General features: G+C 41.8%; 1 long non-coding RNA gene across 1 annotated transcript; it reads left to right on the plus strand.

Annotated features, from left to right (window-relative positions):
• Positions 1-6441: 6441 nt before the first annotated feature.
• Positions 6442-17899, plus strand: LOC133277416 (uncharacterized). Its single transcript, XR_009746195.1, has 3 exons — positions 6442-6696; positions 11729-11836; positions 16990-17899. It is a non-coding gene; the product is annotated as an uncharacterized LOC133277416 (long non-coding RNA).
• The last annotated feature ends 401 nt before the right edge of the window (positions 17900-18300 follow it).

Here is an 18300-nt window from a genome sequence, read left to right on the forward strand (position 1 = left end):
GGACGTTTCCAACAAGATGCAGCCAGGGTCTTCACAGACATGCATGGCATAAGAACAAGAGACAACAGGCATGAACTAAAGCTAGGAGGTTATTGACTAAACATAAAGAAGAAAAATCGGATATGAGGCTATAAGGATAATTAAGTATTGAGTATGATTGTCCAGAGGTTGTGGAAGCTCCTTCCTCGGAGGTCTTCAGACAGAAGTGGACAAATCCCTAAGCAACATGGTCTGAATTCTATGACGACTCTGACCAACAGGTTGGACTACATGCCTCCTAAGGTCCCTTCCAACTTGAACGCTTCTGTGATTTGGTGTAATCATGAGCATTGCAAAAAGTTACAGGAAATGAAACTTTCAGTTAGACCTGAACGCATCCTAGGACACATCAGTACACACTTAGTGGAAAATAAAAAAAAAAAGGAGAGACATTGAGTATTACCACCCTTGGCCAGGGCACTGATGAGATTTCCATGGACACAGACTACCATTCTGGTCATACTTACTGAAGAAATAGAAATTCAGATTGAAAAGGACAGAGAAAGGCACAAAGATATCTGAAGGAATAGAGATATTCTTACATGAAAACAAAACAGAAAGGTAAACTCAGGCTGACCAAATGAAGGCTTAGAGGATGTATGATTTTTGTTTGAACAAAAAGTAAACCCAGGAAAGTTATCAAATAATCTTTATTTAAACAGGTATAAATTGACCATGTACCAATCTATTGGCACACATACCTAGACTTCTCATTACAAGTCTGTAAGCATCTTTACATCCCTTCTTGATTTACTTGTAGAATTTATAGCTGATGACATGCGTCAACTACCATAATAAAAGTGTCTTGGGGGGGAGGGAAGGGGGAGAGAGACAAACACAGAAAAAGGGAAAGGGAACTATAAAAGCCAAAGGAGAAAACGGAAAGGGGAAAGGCATCATTCATTTCAGTGGGTAGTCAAGAAAAGAACTGACAGGGCCTCCCTAATAAGCACCCTCTCCCAGGTGTCCTTTCTAATGCATAAGTTGGTCCACCACACTACTTTTCCCATAGAAACTATACAGATTTCTTCCTGATCTGTTCAAATTCCCTATTGACTGTCCCCACTTAATGATGCTATTAACACTGACTGGAGTAGTCTTTGATAAGAGGCTGGTATTGCAAGCAAACTGGCTGTTGAGCTTTGTGTATATCATTGGGTAACACTTATAAGACATTTGCCTTTCACCCAATACAAACTAAAAACTGCAAGAAACAGTGCAAGAAAAGGATAGTGAAAAAGAGTGAGACTTACACCAGTGGCAATTACTTGCCATGGGAAACCTGACATAACAGTAGCACCAAGGTGTACAGGTGGAAGGCCACGAGAACAACAGTATGATATCAACTTCAAAAGAGCAGACTTCGGCCTCTTCAGGAACCTGCTTAGTAAGGTTCCATGGGATATAGCCCTAGAGGGCAGGGGGGCCCAAGAGTCTTGGTTGATATTCAAGGATCACCTGCTACAAGCTCAGGAGTGTTGCATCCCAACTAGAAGGAAGTGCAGCAGGAGGGCCAGGAGACCTCCTTGGATGGATGAGGAGCTGATGAGGAAAATTCAGATGAAAACAGAGGCTTATAAAAAGTGGAAGCAAGGACAGGTGGCATGGGAAGAGTACAGGGATGCTGTCCGGGAAGCTAGGGAGCAGGTTAGGAAAGCCAAGGCCCAGTTAGAATTAAATTTGGCTAGGGATATTAAAGATAACAGGAAAGGATTCTACAGGTACATAGCAAATAAAAAACAGACTAGGGAGAACATAGGCCCCCTATGTTCTTGGGGAGGAAGCTCTTGGGAGAACTGGCTACACAGGATTTGGAGAAGGCTGAGGTTCTGAACGACTTCTTTGCCTCGGTCTTCACTGGCAAAGGCTCTGACCAAACCACCCAGGTCTTGGAAGGCAGACACAGGGACTGTGAGAATGAAGACCTTGGGCCCACTGTAGGAGAGGATCTGGTTCGAGACCATCTTAAAAATCTGAACATGTACAAGTCTATGGGACCTGATGAGATCCACCCACGGGTCCTGAAGGAGCTGGTGAATGAAGTTGCTAAGCCGCTGGCCATCATATTTGAGAAATCATGGCAGGCAGGTGAAGTTCCCAACTACCAGAAAAAGGGAAATATAACCCCCATTTTCAAGAAGGGGAAAATGGATGACCTGGGGAACTACAGACCAGTCAGTCTCACCTCTGTGCCTGGCAAAATCTTGGAGCAGATTCTCCTGGAAGGCATGCTAAGGCACGTGAAAAACAACAAGGTGCTTGGTGACAGCCAGCATGGCTTCACTAAGGGGAAATCCTGCCTGACCAATTTGGTGGCCTTCTATGATGGGGCTATGGAACTGATGGACAGGGGTAGAGCAGTTGATGTCATCTACCTGGATTTGTGTAAAGGTCAACACTAGTGCAGCCTTACCCAACATACACTCTCATTCGCAATGCATTCATTCCAAGTAAGCCACATCAAATAAGTGAGAGATTAGTTGGTCATGTAAGAGAATCCTAACCTAAAAACTCAAAACCAGGAGCAAATGAAACATAATTTCATCAAGTAATGATAGCTTTAATATGCCTTACTCACATACCAGTTTCAGTAAACAATTTAAACTTAAGTGATTCAGTAATGTAACTTTCTCTGGGAAAAAAAAAAGAAAAAAAAAAAGCTTTCTTCTCTGGAAATCACTGCTGAAAGCCCGAAGCATGACAAACAGATTTCCTCATGGAATAGTCCAATGTTCTGTCTTTACATGAGAGCTATCTTTAATTCAAACCAGCAAATGCATTATGTACCTTCCTACTTAAATGCAGCAACAGGAAAAAAAGTTTCTTATTCACCCTAGAAGAACCTGGAAAACTGGTAAGTACTCATTAACTTAAATTCCTATGGAAAACTAATTTCACATAAACAAGATGCATACAGGACATAGCATATAACCCTCAGCAAATCTGTTTCAAACACCTTCTGTAAAAGGGAAAAAACACTCACTCCTGAGATACAGTAACCTCTCTCAGCTATGATTCAGCTATGACTACACTGTAAATCAGAAGTACTGTCTATTGCAGTTTGTATACACATACCTTAAGTAGCTTTAAATTATCTAATCTGAATATTGATTACATGAAACAATAGCAGTACACGCAGTCTGGTGAATACATGCTTAATTTACCGTTTTGGAGGTGACCAGGTAACATCTCAACATTTCTGTAATTTTTCATTGGTTGTAGTTGTTCATACACACAGGATTCAAGTATCTTCAAAACTATATTTCTCCTACCAAGCACTAGTTGAATACTAAGAAACTAACTAATCCAACTAGTCATGACCCCCTGCATTCATGGTAATTCAAACTGGCATTCATATCATTTTCATGATGGGTAAACATGAATTTGATCAGTATTTTCAGGATGTAAATTACATTTTTAACAGCAACTTCCATGGGACTATCTCAGGTAGTGAGATGAACAAATGAAAATTATTTTCCACTTTAAATGATTTTTAGAAAGTACATATTTTTTATAACTGAATCTCTTTTTAATGTTACATGCCACTGAATCATAATATTGCCTTTTATTCCCAGGAAAATTTGAATAGGAACAACTGCAGCAAATGAAGCATGTATTGGGACTTTCGGTAGTGAAGACACAATTTCACTTTCCATTTTAATCTGCTCTGGGCACAGGAAGATGGTGGTAAACAGAAGATACACAACAGCTTACGAAATACTGTTCCCATTGCACCCTGTAGATTGCTCTTCATTTGTGGAAAAGCAGATTAATGGAAAAACAAACACTACTCTTTTCAAAACTGCCATTTTAACATCAGGTTGAAAATATTTGGGTGTTTTACACATTCACGTAGACTTTGATACCAAAATACAAAGGAATCTGACACCCAGAATAGTGTTCTAGGTAGGCTTAACTAACTCTGGTGCTGCACTTGTACCAACTCGGTCACCAAGTGTTTTTCTCGCTTTCAGAGTTCTGAACTGACAATGACATTTGCACACAAAAGAGAGTTATTTCAATATTTGTATGAAGTTAGGACCAGTGGTAGGTAAATATGACTGATCTCAGGTTTTCACTGAGGCCATGGCAAGTTTTTTCCCAATGTTTTGGATCATCTCTCTGCCCTCATAATGAAAAACAGGAGTTAAAATAGTGTATTATTTGCATCATTGAGTCATATATTATTGAGGTATTTATTTTATACAAATAACCATGCAACTGAAATGTATGAAGGGATGGAAGTGCCTTCCAAGACTGCTCCGGTATTATGACAGAGAACAAGCCTGCATTTGTCTCTCAACAAAGTAGGCGTTCTGGGTACAAAACATATGTAGGCAGAGGGCATTGATACAGGAATGCACCAGACATGAGAAAAAAAATTGAGAAACATTCAATAAAAAGATAATTTTAATTATCTTCAGTAGAACTAGGAAAGCTGCTCAGGAGCTGAGGGGGGATGGAGGAAAAGAGACGAGAGAAGGGAGATATGGAAGGGTATTTGAAAAACATTAATGTGAAATACCTTTCCTTTTGCTCATGAGTTCTCAGCAGAGCTTACAGGCCTTTGTGAGCTTGCAAATTAAATCCCGAGTAACTGTCACAAAACTATTCTGTCACAGAAAACAAAGCATCAAGGAACTAAAGCTGGCAATGTTGAAAGACAAATATGTTTAAAATTCCTCAGTTTCTGTTTCAGCACTTGTTTTGCGCTGTTTCTGACAGAGATTCTCAACAGCTTTTGCATGAGAAAAGCACATTCACGCATTTTCATATGTCAATAGGTCTCCACAATTCACTTTCCTACTTCCTTGTCATTGTTCAGGCTTTTAAATATTCATCCCCTCTTAAATCCTCATGTAGTCTAACAGTGGGTTTAGACCCCTTCGGATCACTTAGAAACACAAACTGCCGTGAGCTCAGGCTAAATCTATCAAAGATGAATACACGCTTTGTGCATTACACGTAATACCTGTTTTTTTCTCTCTGTAACAGTGATAAGCATGGATGACTACTGCCTGCTATTATATTCCATTTCTGATCAAAATCCAGGCATTTTATGGGAGTCAAAACAACCGTACCCTTGCTGGAAACCACCCAACCGTCCGATGCCCAGCCATGCTACCCTGGAACCTGCCCTGCCAGGACGCATACACCGAACATGCATCTGCACAGAACTCTGTCCACGCTACCCCACTGCCGGGATGGCATGCATCCTGCCCGCCCTCCGGCCACCGCCTGCTCCGGGCCGCTCCGACATGAGCCCAGCGGCGGTGCCTGACTGACGAGCACCCTGCCGACCGCTCCGTTCCCACCTGCTCCCGTTGGGTCCCGACGGGGGGCAGCTCCCCCGGCGCCCTCCCCTGCTTCCCGCTACCCAGCACACCCTGGGGAGCTTCCAGCGCTCTCCCTGCCCGCTGGGGCTCCAGCAACCGGCCCCTGCCCGCCCGGAGCTGCGGCCCGGCACCCCACAGGAGGGGGACACGGCAAGGGAACCCCGCTCCCGGGCCAAGTACGGCGCGCACGCACCAGGCAGGCAGAGCAGACGCCCAGAAAACTCCTTTTCCACTCACGCTCCTGCGAAGCGAAACTTGCCGGGGGGGGGGGGGGGGGGGGAGACTGTTCCCACACGACACGACACACCACACCACCACCTTGCCCGCCCTGACACGGCCCAACTTACCCAAACCCTTCCAAAGGTCTCCCAAAACCCCACCCCAGCAGGTCACAGACAACGGCCGGGGACCGGGCAGAACTCAGGGCCGGTGCCACTCACTTTCCTGCGCCTCCTTCCGCCTTATCTCTTCGCTCGCGGGCTGCAACTTCCAATCCTTCCCCCAACTGCCATCTTCCACCGGCGCGGCGGGGCAGGATCGGAGCGGGGAGGGAAAGTTGCGGCGCCTGCTACTACTGCTGCCTCGGGGATTAGCTGGCCATCTCGCCGGCGGCGGGCGAGCGTGTGCCGTGCGCGGAGGGCGGGGCGGCGGCAGCTGGCGAGGAGCTGCGCGCTGCGTTCGCGGCAACCCGTGGCGACGCGGGGAGGATTTACTAAAAATAGCCGCCCGGCGCGGCGGGGGGAGGCCGCTGGGTTCGGCTCTGCTGTGCCGCGGTCCCCGCCGCGGCCGCTGGGGGCTGGGCGGGCCGTGTAGCGCCACGCCACCGCGGGGATAGCGCTGAAGGGGCGCCTTGCCCGGACAGAGGGGTAGGAAGGCGCTTCGGGCACGAGACCACGGTTCCCCCGGCCCGGCTGCCCGGAGCGGGTGGGGTCGGGCAGCGTCGGGGTTCGCTGATGGGGACCCCCGCGCTGGGCCCTGCTTCCCACCTGGCTATGGCTCTGTCTGTAGCGGCGGGAGCGCGGCCGCGGTGCCCGGAAAGGGCCTCACCGAGGCTCTACCGGGCTTTCACCGCCGCTCCTCGGGGGCTGGTGTTGGCCGGTTGCGGAGGAGCCGCTCGGTTGTTTTCACCCCTTGCACTGGTTCCGCTGCCCTCCTTCAGGGGAGGGGATGCACCTGCCTCTCACCCTGCTCCCCGCTAGCCCAGGGAGCGGTGAGCGGAGCCCGGCGGGGTGCGGTGAGGACACGCATCTGGGAGGGCACCGCCGCTGCCTTCACCCGGCCTCCGGCTTTCCCCGCAGGGAGAACGGGTAGGAGCTGCTGCGTGGCCCTTGCGGGGTGGGTGTTACTGTGCCTGGGGCTGTGACATCCCGAGGTGACTGCACACTGTTGTAAGTGCTTCTTTCCCCTCGACTTACCGGCCTTGATATCTCTTACTATATTCAGCTGGAGGTTGCCCGTCTTTCTGAACCCACATTAGGTCTCTGGTAAAGATTAACGGTCTTCAGGATTCCCTTTTCCCACTGCTGTTTTGTATGGTCTATGAAGCCCTTTAGTCTATGGAACCTATCTTAACTATGTTTATCTCTAACCTAAATTTATGGATAGATTTTTTTTATTACTTGGGAGAGGAAGGAGTGTCTCCTTTTATTTCTCTCGTTCCAGGTAAAGGTTAGTCTCAAAGCAGTTCAGTTCTTGGAAATATAAGTAATTTAAAAAAAAAGTCATTAGCTAAATTCCATCTAAAGGCTTTGGAATTTACATTTGTATTTTTATGTATTTCACTTATCATAGAAGTTTCAAGCTGTTTTACTCTTTTTAATTTTATTTTTATATTTTAAGATTGATTATTCTTTCCACCGTATTGGTTTCAGATGTTAGCTTCTCTGAAACAAATGTTTAAAATTGGTCTTTCCAAGACTGCTGAAGAACTAGTTAAGTATAAAAGGTACAGCTGGCAGCTAAAGAAAGTGGTTTTGAATTTGGGCCTGAATGTCATTTATTGCTCAAGGGATGCAACAGATAAAAAGTCAACTGTGGTAAGCAGTGGGTTTTGTGACCCTCAAAATAAATGTCACTTCTCAAAATTAGAAACAAAACTGTGTCTGTGTGTGTTTCAACTTGGAGAGGAATCTCATCATATTGTTTTGGTTTGTGTTCTAGTGCGGAAATCAGTTTCAATGGGATTGCTAGATGTTAAGTCATGGAGTGCCGTGTGACAGATACATCTAGGTCCAAATAGGCTAATGAAATCACACTGCACGGTTTCTCTGACAGATCAATACCCTTCAAACTGATGCATACTTTTGTTTCATTATGTACTCTCGTCCTCTGTCTACTTGAAGGAGGCATTGGCATCACAATTACATTCTAAAAGGCTAGTCACTGTTCCAATGCTACGCTGGGAATTCCTGAATTTATACTGGAAAATAACAGGCATCTCTGAGACAGCCATGTGGTTTTGTTACTACTGTGCTTGCCCCTACTCACTTCCACTCAGTGCTAATAATATAATGAAGTGGTGTATGGTGGTAATACTTAGGAAACTTTTATCTTGCTTTTGTGAGATCTGCTACTGCGATAGCATTACTACATTATCTACTCTTAATTCTGCTGATCAAAATATGATTTATAGACTTGACTGATTTGCTGCAGTGAATATATGTAGCTCTTTCAAATGTAGCATTCTCTATATTCTCATTGCCTTTCTGAGTTGTTACAAACACTTATCGAAAGTCATGGGGGTGAGAAGAGAAAGTAATATGCCTGCATTATAACTTGTAATTTATAAAACCTGAGATGAGGTGCTGCAATCCTTAAAGCATTTTTATCCCTAAAAAGAGACTTGAGTCACCCTTCTAGCTTCATCTCTGCCACACTGTGAACTGGGGTCTGCTGCTGTATGATGCTGTTCACATACCAGTAATTTACAATAACTGGATTTTTTTAATGGCAAAAGCTTGCACATTTATCACACAGAAGATCACTAAGCTAATTTTTGGGAGGGCCCCAAAAGGTTTTGAAAACCATGCTGGAACAGAAAAATGGTCTTCCCCATGGTTCCTCACTCAAGGTAGGGCCTAATGAAAGCACTAGGAGAAAAAATTCCCCCCACCCCAGAAAACACTGAAAGTATTGAAATAATTGAAAAAAATTAAACCACACAACTGTGTAGCATTCAGCAAACCTTCCTCACATTGGCACAGATTTTACTATCATTAATACTGTGGCAAAATGGCTTTCAGAAGTTCCACGCTTTCACTAGAAACTACTTGAAGATATAAAATGGCAGTGAGGTATAATAGTTCATCAAGCACTACTTAAGGCTCATCAAGCAGTGTGCAATCCCCTCGCTGAAAGGGAATGTCTAGGATGTTCTGTACTGTGTGACCATTAAAATTAATACTCAGCTATGTCCCTTTCCCATTCTGTTCATGAGCTATCATTTCACAAAAAGTGAAACCCATTGAGATGAACAGAAGATAATCCTTCACATTTAGCAAGACCAAACTGGACTTCCAGCCTACATGTGCCTGTTAACGTGCAGATCTGAGTAAGATGGAAGTAATGCTTTGCCATGAGAACTGTTGAGGAATGAAAAAAATGTAAGTCTACCCTATTAGTCGATGTTATGTGCCAGCTCTTTGCTGAAACTATCAGTCCTTTTGGATGCATTTCTGTTCCTGGACTGCCAGGCAGTAGATTCTTTTCATTATCTCTGGCAGTCAAGAGGCTTCAATTATTCTTCTCTGGAGTAATCTTGCAACACACCTATGCTTCTAGTTACATCCAGTGCAGATTGACAAGATCTACTTTTCAGAGATGATTCTTAAATTCAGCTTGAAGTTCAAGGAGGCAGCTATGTACTTCCTGAGTAAGATGAATAAACACCCCAGAATTTAGCTGGTGTTTGTTCCTTAAATTCTTGTCCAGTTTTGAAAGGGGGATTAGAACTAAACGATCTTAAGGTACTTTTCAACCCTGTGATTCTGTGAACTCATGGCTCTGCTTTTTATCTTCCTATTCAGGGAAGTTATAGACGTGCTGTGCTCCTCTTTAGAAATCAGTACCAGCTGCCTCTCATTTGTCACCTTATAGGACTAGATCCTTGCAATGCTTCAGATCCCTTTTTTAATGTAGATACCTAGAAAGTTGCACAGGTTAGCCATGCACCATGTACCTAAAAAATACAACACTTTAACCAGTGTTGTGCAATTCTCTATGTATGCTTTATAGATGTATTAATGCTTTTAAGGGTATCTGCCATAGCAATTATTCGCATTTTATTAAGAATGTTTGCATAACTTCCTCCTTTAAAATGTTAAGATTTGTCTTCTGTAAGAAAAACATCAACATTAGGTTTCAGGAAGGGGTGTAACTTACTTGCCACGTCTGTTAATTTGACTGAGAACTAACTAAAGTCTTCTTGTGGGTAAGACTAGTGGCCTTTTAGTATCATGCACATTGGCTCATTAACATTATAATTTCACATGTTTCAAATTGGGCATAATTGTTGATTTTGTTTACAGAAAGCAGTTGCTTTTTACCTGAAAAAAGATCAGTGGTTTAGCTGATCAGACAGTTTTACACAATTTGTAAATAACCACTTAACTGCTACAGAAGTAGGCAATCTCAATAAATCAACACAGATGCCAACATTTTAAAGTTAATAGGGTTTTTTTGTACTAACATTGAAAAAAAAGAATAGTTTTAGATATGTTTAAATGTGTTATTAAAATCTATCTCCTTCACACTGTAAATAATTAATGTACGATTAGCTTTTTCGGTGCCTGGGCTTTCAGGAATGTGTTCGCATATCTACATTCGATAGGACTATTCAGGTTGTTAAAATTAAACATGTTATTATCTCTTTTTTATAGTTCCAGTGGTTAGCCAATATTTGGAAATTTGTGGGGTATTTCTCAGAAACGTAATAGAGTCAAGTGGGTTTTGGTCCTGACCTACTTGTATGCAGAGAATATAAACATATCTTGATTCCTCAAACACAGTAAGTTCTGAAATGAGTGACCAGACATAACGCCAAGCCTGCACACTACTGCCCTGACACAGCACTGTGCCTCCAGACTGGGTCTTTCACTCACATAAAGCAAATGTTTTTAAATGCCTATAATGCTGTGGTGAATTGTGCAGAACTGGCAAACGCTCACATACAAAGGAGATCCAAGCCTTGGATGTCTGTTGAAAGATTTCCCATTGGCTTTGGACTAACTGGAGATGGAGCTGAGCCCTGTTCTTGTTTTCCTGTATTGCCCTTCACTCTTGATCCCGAATCCTCTTCTGTCCTGATCCTAAACACCTTTGGCTGTTGCAGTCTGGATCCTTTTCTTCCATTTCTTTCTGCAGCTGAGGTGCCAAATTTTCTCAACATTGCTTTGAAGACATTGGTATGTCACATTATACTGGTCCAGGTGTCCTCTCACGTGTCCTAATCCTGCTCTGACCGCTGACCTTGTCCTTTGCTCATTCTGAACCATGTGTCTTTCCCAAAGTCATCTGACAGTAGACTCCAGCGACTGTATTATCCAGAGTCTTGCTCAGGCCAAGCAGCAAGTTCTGTTGTTCTGTGCCATGTTTACATATTCCAGGTGTTTTCTTTCTGTCTCCTTGATTTTCTGATGTCCTTGTTTCTTCCTGGCACACGCTGTACAGGTCCACCAAAGGAGTGCATTTGTATTCAAACCTCATTGTACAAATCTTGGCTTACAGGATGGAGCACCTTTTTCAGCCTTGTCATGCTGATCCACAATGTGGAAGGTGGTTTCTATTCTTTGCCATTACTAAGTTAGCAAGCATGAAAGTATTCCTTCACTTACCCTGAATAGAAAATGGATTTATCTATACAAGGATAGATCATAACTATATTGAGAACTGCCCACAGATCATAAATATATCTAGCTTACAAAATTCCAGATGCATTAGTCTTTGTAAAAGTACTTAGTAATTACAAAAATAAAATGCCTGGCCTGTGCACTTGCTGTATCTCTATTTGTTGCTCATAATCATTGTTAGAAGGTAAAGAATATTACAGGTCAATTTCTGCAGTTCCTAACTGAGCTGCTCTTTTAAAAACAAGCTATGTTTAAGCTGAGAAGAGGAACTCTCTGGGGAACACCTTGTCATTAAACTTGACCAGGAGTCATTAAACCTTGTTCAGGTGGATTTTGTCTGGTTTTATCATGCACTTATTACTGCATTAGCAGGTAATGTTATTCTGAATGAATGAGTGAGCTTGTAATTACACAAATCTTCCTCACTACAGTGATTCATCAGGTAGGATATGTTTGAGCTTTCTGCTTTATCTTTTTTTCTTATCCCACGCTCTGTAGAGATGACAGAGATGGAGAACGTGCACAAGTTACTACACTATCTGTTGATAAGATTGATGCAGGCAGCTTGGGCCTGATGATGATTCATTGATGATCAAGTGCAACAAACAGCTCTATGTGAGTATCTGAGCAAGTAATTTTCTGGGCGACAAAACAATTTAGTGACATTATTATTCCTTCCTGTAATTTCATACTTCTTGTTCTGAAATTTCAATATCCAGTAGATTTTCTTGCCTGAGATCCCATGGCTTAGTATCAGGGAGTATGAAGCATGGTGTGTGTGGAAAGAGAGCTTTTCCTGCACAGGTCTCAGCCCTGAGGAAGGGTTATTGTTGATTTGGTCTTGGCTTTTCCAGCTAGGATAGATGATATGTGCTGTAGATGTTTCTGTTGTCTCATCTATCTTAAAAATAGGTTCCATTGTCATGGCTGCTCCACTTTTAAACAGGTCATTACACAGACCTAGGATAGTTTTGTAATAACATTTGGTATTAACATTAAATATGTATTCCTCATTATTGATTGACTTCCGTGACTATGGAAGGCTATTGGTGAAATAAAAATTGACATAGAACTGCTAGGCAGGTGGCAATGGAAGAGAGTGGCTTAGTCCCCTTTGGAGAAGTATGTGAATGCAGTATGCACTCCCTGCTCACAGGTACTACTGTCAGGCTGTGTAGCTCCTCTTTCAATTCAAGTCGGGGCCGCAGGCACCCTGCTAGTATCAGTTTCTATTTGGTTATAACCTTGTCAGTTCCCTTTCGGTATTCACGTATTATCAACCAAATCACACTAGTTTCTGAAGATGACCAGTTCCATTTACATTTCATAATCTGTTGAAAGGAAAAATGTTTGTGACTGAGTAAGAGAAGGAAGGAGCTGTCAACCCTGTTTTGTGATTACTGCCCACAAATGTTCTCACATTTTTCTTTAAAAAAGTGTTCTGACAAAAATATTAGCACTAATAGTACAGTATACATATGTTCCTAGAGTATAAATAGTGCAGCTTCATCTCTTGAGATAGCTAAGGGCTCTATCCAACGACTTTAATGAGGTTTGAGGCTGCTCAGCACCTTGCAGCAGGCACTCAGCACACAGGAGGAAGGCAACATGCTAAACTTGTAGTAGTGTGAGGTACAAAGCACCATCACTACTTCTCCAAGCCAATGGGAGTCATAGAGCCTCGGTGTCTGCAGCATCAAGCCTTTACTTCTCCAATAAATACCAAAAATGTTTCTTTCTCTTTCCACACTGTATCAGCATCCTCCAACAGATGCATCCTACAAACAGCAATCTGTATTGGCATCCTGCTTTCACACCAGAAATGAAACTCATTTGCCCTAACTTAGTGGACTGCATTACCCTCAGTTCCCTGCTCAGGCAATAGAGAGAAATACCTCAAGAAAACAACTCTATCTTCATTCAAATGTAGGTGCCAAAAATTTGGTGAGATAGATCCCACCATAGGTGTCTGCTGTCTTTTATTCACTCTTTACAAGGTTTCTTTTTATTACATGAAGTCTTACAGGAATTTTTATCAGTAGAGTTGACAGAAAATAGCCCATCTCGTTTACAGACTACCACCAAGCAGAGACATGTCTAGTCTTACATAAATTACAGATTTTAAAAGTTAATATTCATATATTAACTTTATGCCATCCAGGCATTGTATTGTGTTCAAGATTATCAAATGGATACTCCTTCTAAAATTGCACTGATTTGCTTTTTAACACTATAGAATGAAGTGGAAACTGACAACACTCATGCATTCGATTCAGAGACATTGATAGGCTCCTGACAGTTCTGAGAGTGGCCAAAATGATTTCAGGGGAAAGTCAGAAATGGGAATTAACAGGGGGTGTCTTTTACAGACAAAAAATCCCATTAGTAATTGGCCTATTTTAAATATTCCGCTTTAATTTTTTTCTGTACTCTACTGTGTTTCATTCTTTTCTTTCTGAACTTTTGCCAAAATTATTATCTCTCAACCAAACAAATTCAGGAAATACTGAGGCCATGTTTAATTTTTATCAGCCTACCTTTCTTTTGCAGGCGGCTGAATAACTTTGTAGAAGTCACACATACTCGATCTACTGCACAAATGCCCAGTTTCTGAAAGCTTTCATGCAGTGTGTTGTACCCTGAAGAGACCAGGTTGCTCAAAGCCCCATCCAGTCTGGCCTTAAGCGCTTACAGGGATGAGATAGGCACAGCTTTTCTGGGCAACCTGTGCAGTGCCACACCACCCTCACAGGAAAGAATCTCTTCCTAATATCTAATCTAAATCTCCCCTTTGTCAGTTTAAAGCCATTGCCCCTTGTCCTATCACTACATTCCCTTCTAAAAAAGTCCCTCTCCAGATTCCTTGCAGGCCCTCTTTAAGCATTAGAAGCTGCTCTAAGGTCTCCCTGGAGCCTTCTCTTCTCCTAGCTGAACAACCCCAACTCTCCCAGCTGTCTTTCACAGCTCCGTGACCTTCTCTGGACTTGCTCCAACAGGTGTACATGCCTCCTGTGTTGAGGGCCCAAGAGATAAATGCAGTACTGCAGGTGAGGTCTTCCAAGAGCAGAGTAGAGAGGGAGAATCACCTCCCTCAAGCTGCCGGACACGCTCCTTTTGCTGCAGCCCAGCATATGCTGTTGCATTTTGATTTTTCTTAAGTTCAGTCAACGGTACCCTTACAAATACTATCTGAGAATATATGGCTCATTTTATTCTTAAGGGGGATGTCTCTCTTTTTATTCCCATAATTAGAAATATGTGAATACAGGTAGGAGAATAAGTCTGAGGAAAGCTCAGACAATTATAATTTTAGTTTTCAGACACTAAAAAGGGCTGAAAGTGTTGTTGCCTCTAATTTTCTGATAGGCTCCATTACAATCAGAATTACTGCCTCAAGTTGTAAATTAGATAGTGTACTCCCATAATAAACTAATAACATTATTTCTGAAGTAGCTAATTCTTTTTTTTATTCTGGATGCATACACACAAATATGACATTTCCTTATGTTTATAAAAATACTTCTCAAATAGACAAACATTTGGTAATATTTCATTACCAACAAAGTTTATTGGTTAAATGATTGAGAAGGAGAAATGCTGTTGGGTAGAATTTATTCATAGATAGTGAATCAACCTCTAAATTCAAGAAGAGACATGAAAGCTCAGTAAGGAACTGAGCAAATAATTAAAAAATTGTCAATATATGAGTCTATGTTACATTTTAGTAATTTATCGGAAAATTAATTACGTATACTTGAGATTTCCTGTAATCTTCTACCCCTTAAGATTTTTTCATACAAGGGAATAGAAGGGAAGATGCCTGGGAATATATAGCCCTGTTCATGAAGAGCACTGAGATGTGAGATGCTGGTACCTGTTTTCCAAACAGTATTCAAATAGAGTATAAATAACCCACGTGAGTCTGTTGTTTTCCCAAATGAGCCAATAAATGCCAATGTCCTGGAACATTGAAACAGTAAATTTATTTTCACATTTGTGAAATAGCAAGCATTTATTTGGAAGCATGTCATTAGGGCGAAGTGAATGGTCTGTGTCCAGACAGAAACATAAGAGATACCCATTCAGAATTCAAGGACTTAAGCTGTACTACTCGAGATGGAATTTCACAAATATTTCTGAATATTTTTTGATCCTTAGGAATGAACACATCTATATGCAAGTTACATAACACTGTCACTCTTAGAAAAATAGAAAGTACAAAAACTTCAGCTCTGCAAAACGTATAGCTGCCCACAGTGTTCCAGTTTATGGGTTCAGTCCTCCAATGCAATGAGCACTTTGATCCCGGTCCAGCAAACTACTCAAATATCTGCTTAACAGTAAACGCAAATAATTCTGTTATGTTTGGCTGCTACTATAGCTAAGTAGAAGTCGCAAGGTCCTGATATCATAGACATTCCTTCTTCAAAAGCTCCGTGAAATGCTAGCATAACACTTACCTAATTCACTGGGATTTTATACACCACCATTCATAAAAGTCTGTAACATGTTATATGGAAGTGTAAGTAGACTATGAAATAGCTGAACAATTTTTGTTTTTTTCCTCTTACCAGTTTCTTCCGGGAGGAGATACTTCCAAGAGCTTGAACGGATTATTAAAACTTGGAGCAGGGACTAAAGGAGCTACAGCTCCCTTCTCTCCACTACTGTATATAATGCAGTGTATGCTGGACATAATCTGACTGGGAGATGCTGTCCTTCCCACCTTTGCATTGACCTTTGCAGAAAGGGTGAATGCAAAGCTTGTCACTGTGCTGGGTAGCAGATTGAGGCTGCTGCAGTCAGGCTTATGCTCCACTCATCAAAAGTGATATTAAGGCTGTTTCAGCATGCTTGCTGCCAGAGCTTCCAAAAATGTTCTGTCTGACCTAGACAGGATTCTTGCTCATGGCAGTATGATTCCTCTTTTCTCTCTTCTCCCCATGCCATTTGGCCACATCAGAAACAGTTTGAAATCAATGTGAGGTTTAGCCTTTAGTGACACCTGAATAGTTTATCATCACATGAACTGTGCTTTACAACCCACTTTGTTATTACTAATACTTCATCAACATTTTACATGTCTTGTGATGAATGTGGGCTAGTGCATTATCCCACTTTCTGTGTGCATTATGAAGCTGCTCCCTTCAATCAGTATTGTCGCAGTTTCTGTTATTTGCTTTCTTGCTCTCTACCCATCTATGTATAATATGACACATTTCCTGCTCTAATCTCACTATGAAAACATCAAGAGCTTTGAAAATTGCATACATCTCCAGAGCACCGTAGGCTACTTTTTACCCAAAACAGTGTTCAGATGGCTGTCACAAAGAAAGTTAAAGTGAAATGTCAAATGCTGTACGGAAGAAAAGCTGCACATGGTAGATACAAGATTCAGTGCACGGTAACTCCCTCTTAATAAACAAGCAAAGATCTATTGGAAGGAAAATTTCCCTGCATTTGAAATTTAACTGCCAACCATCCACATCCCACACATAACTGTCAGAAAGGATGTCTAAATCTGTCCTCATTTATAACATGTGTTGTGACAAGATTTGACAGTCTCTGAAAGAGCTATAATTGCCACCTAAACATTCAGCATTTTGTCAACTGCGATCATGTTTAGGGAAAGCATTTATTTCACTTAAAAAAAAACTAGCATTTTTTTCTTTCTTCTGAATGAGATGACAGATTTCTATTTTTTTCTTTTCTCATTAGGGTTTGCAAGTAAGATTTAAGAAACTTTTTTTGTTCCTTTTTCTTTTCAGTGTTTTTCCAATGACAGAACTTTTCAGATTTAAAGAAGAATGATTAGCTTGAAGAAACCAATAGCAATTTAACAGAAATACCTTAAGGATGTCTGTCAAGATACTGATGCCACTAAAACCTTTTGATTGTCCAGCTGGTTTTGATAGGTGCTCTGCTGAATATCACAACAGGAACCAAGGTGAAAAGGGGGGAAGAGTATCTGGTATTGCCATTTTGTCACTCTGAATAAATGTTATGTAGTTTTAGTCCAGTGCATATAGTCATCCTAATGCAACTATAAACGCTACAGCATGGACATGGGAGCTGTTCGTGTGAGAGCAGAAAGAATGCTTTGTATAAGGGAAATGAAACATGTCTCTTGGGCATTAACAGTCTGTATACTTGGGACTGCAGTTAATACGTAACCAATTAACTTCCCTGATGGTTCAGAAGTACACCAACTCTTACCAGGCCTAAGAGTTTATGTCTTAGTTGCTTTCTTGAAGTACTGAGCATTAAAACACCCCACTACTAAACCAAACACTTCCCAGCAGTATTGCTTTAGTTCGCTTGAGCAGCATTCATGGTTGTTCTGTGTTTATTTACCAAAACCCATCCAGCAATTGAATTTTACTCACAGGAATATTCACAAAATTTAAAAAAAATCTGCGCTTTGGAGAGCATTGATGATAAAAGTGGTACTTTTCCCACATATGACAGATGAGGCAGGGACACAGAAGCAGGAATGCATAGGAAGAGCTGATGCTACCAGATCCAGTTTTACTCGTTTTTGCCTGGCCTGCCCTTGCCAGGGGCACTAGTGTTTGGCACCTGGCATGTCTGTAATTGTGCTGACATGGGGCTTTTCAGGACGAACATGGTAAACTTTTCCTCTGATGGCTAGGGGGGTCAGTAAATGCACTAAACATTTCCTTCTGACTGGAGTTTGACTTCAAAATGGACATGGAAGCCAAAAGGAAAAGATATGCTGTACAAGTGAGAGCACAAGTTTACATTAACTAACTTTCTCCACCTGTTCATTCCTAATTGCAAGACTCCTATACAGTCTATTCTTTAACTGCCAGTTAAGATGCTTACACTCGAATCACAATCATTATTGATTCCTTCTCACACAGATAATTATCCATAATGGGTGTTCACAGTAACACCACGCTACAAACCTGAATGTCAGATAAGAATGCCGCACTGTACAGTCAGTCCAAAGCCCAGCTTCAGTCCAAACAACAAGTCACAAAAATAATAATCTGACACCCACCAAACAGGTGGTTTGGTTCAATTTAGAAAATAGAAAGAAGAATCTCAAAAAAAAA

The sequence above is a fragment of the Pezoporus flaviventris genome, unplaced genomic scaffold (assembly GCF_033815535.1).
Source record: "Pezoporus flaviventris isolate CSIRO_AGI_PZ_B2104156 unplaced genomic scaffold, CSIRO_AGI_Pfla_v1 ptg000055l, whole genome shotgun sequence".
Lineage (NCBI taxonomy): Eukaryota > Metazoa > Chordata > Aves > Psittaciformes > Psittacidae > Pezoporus > Pezoporus flaviventris.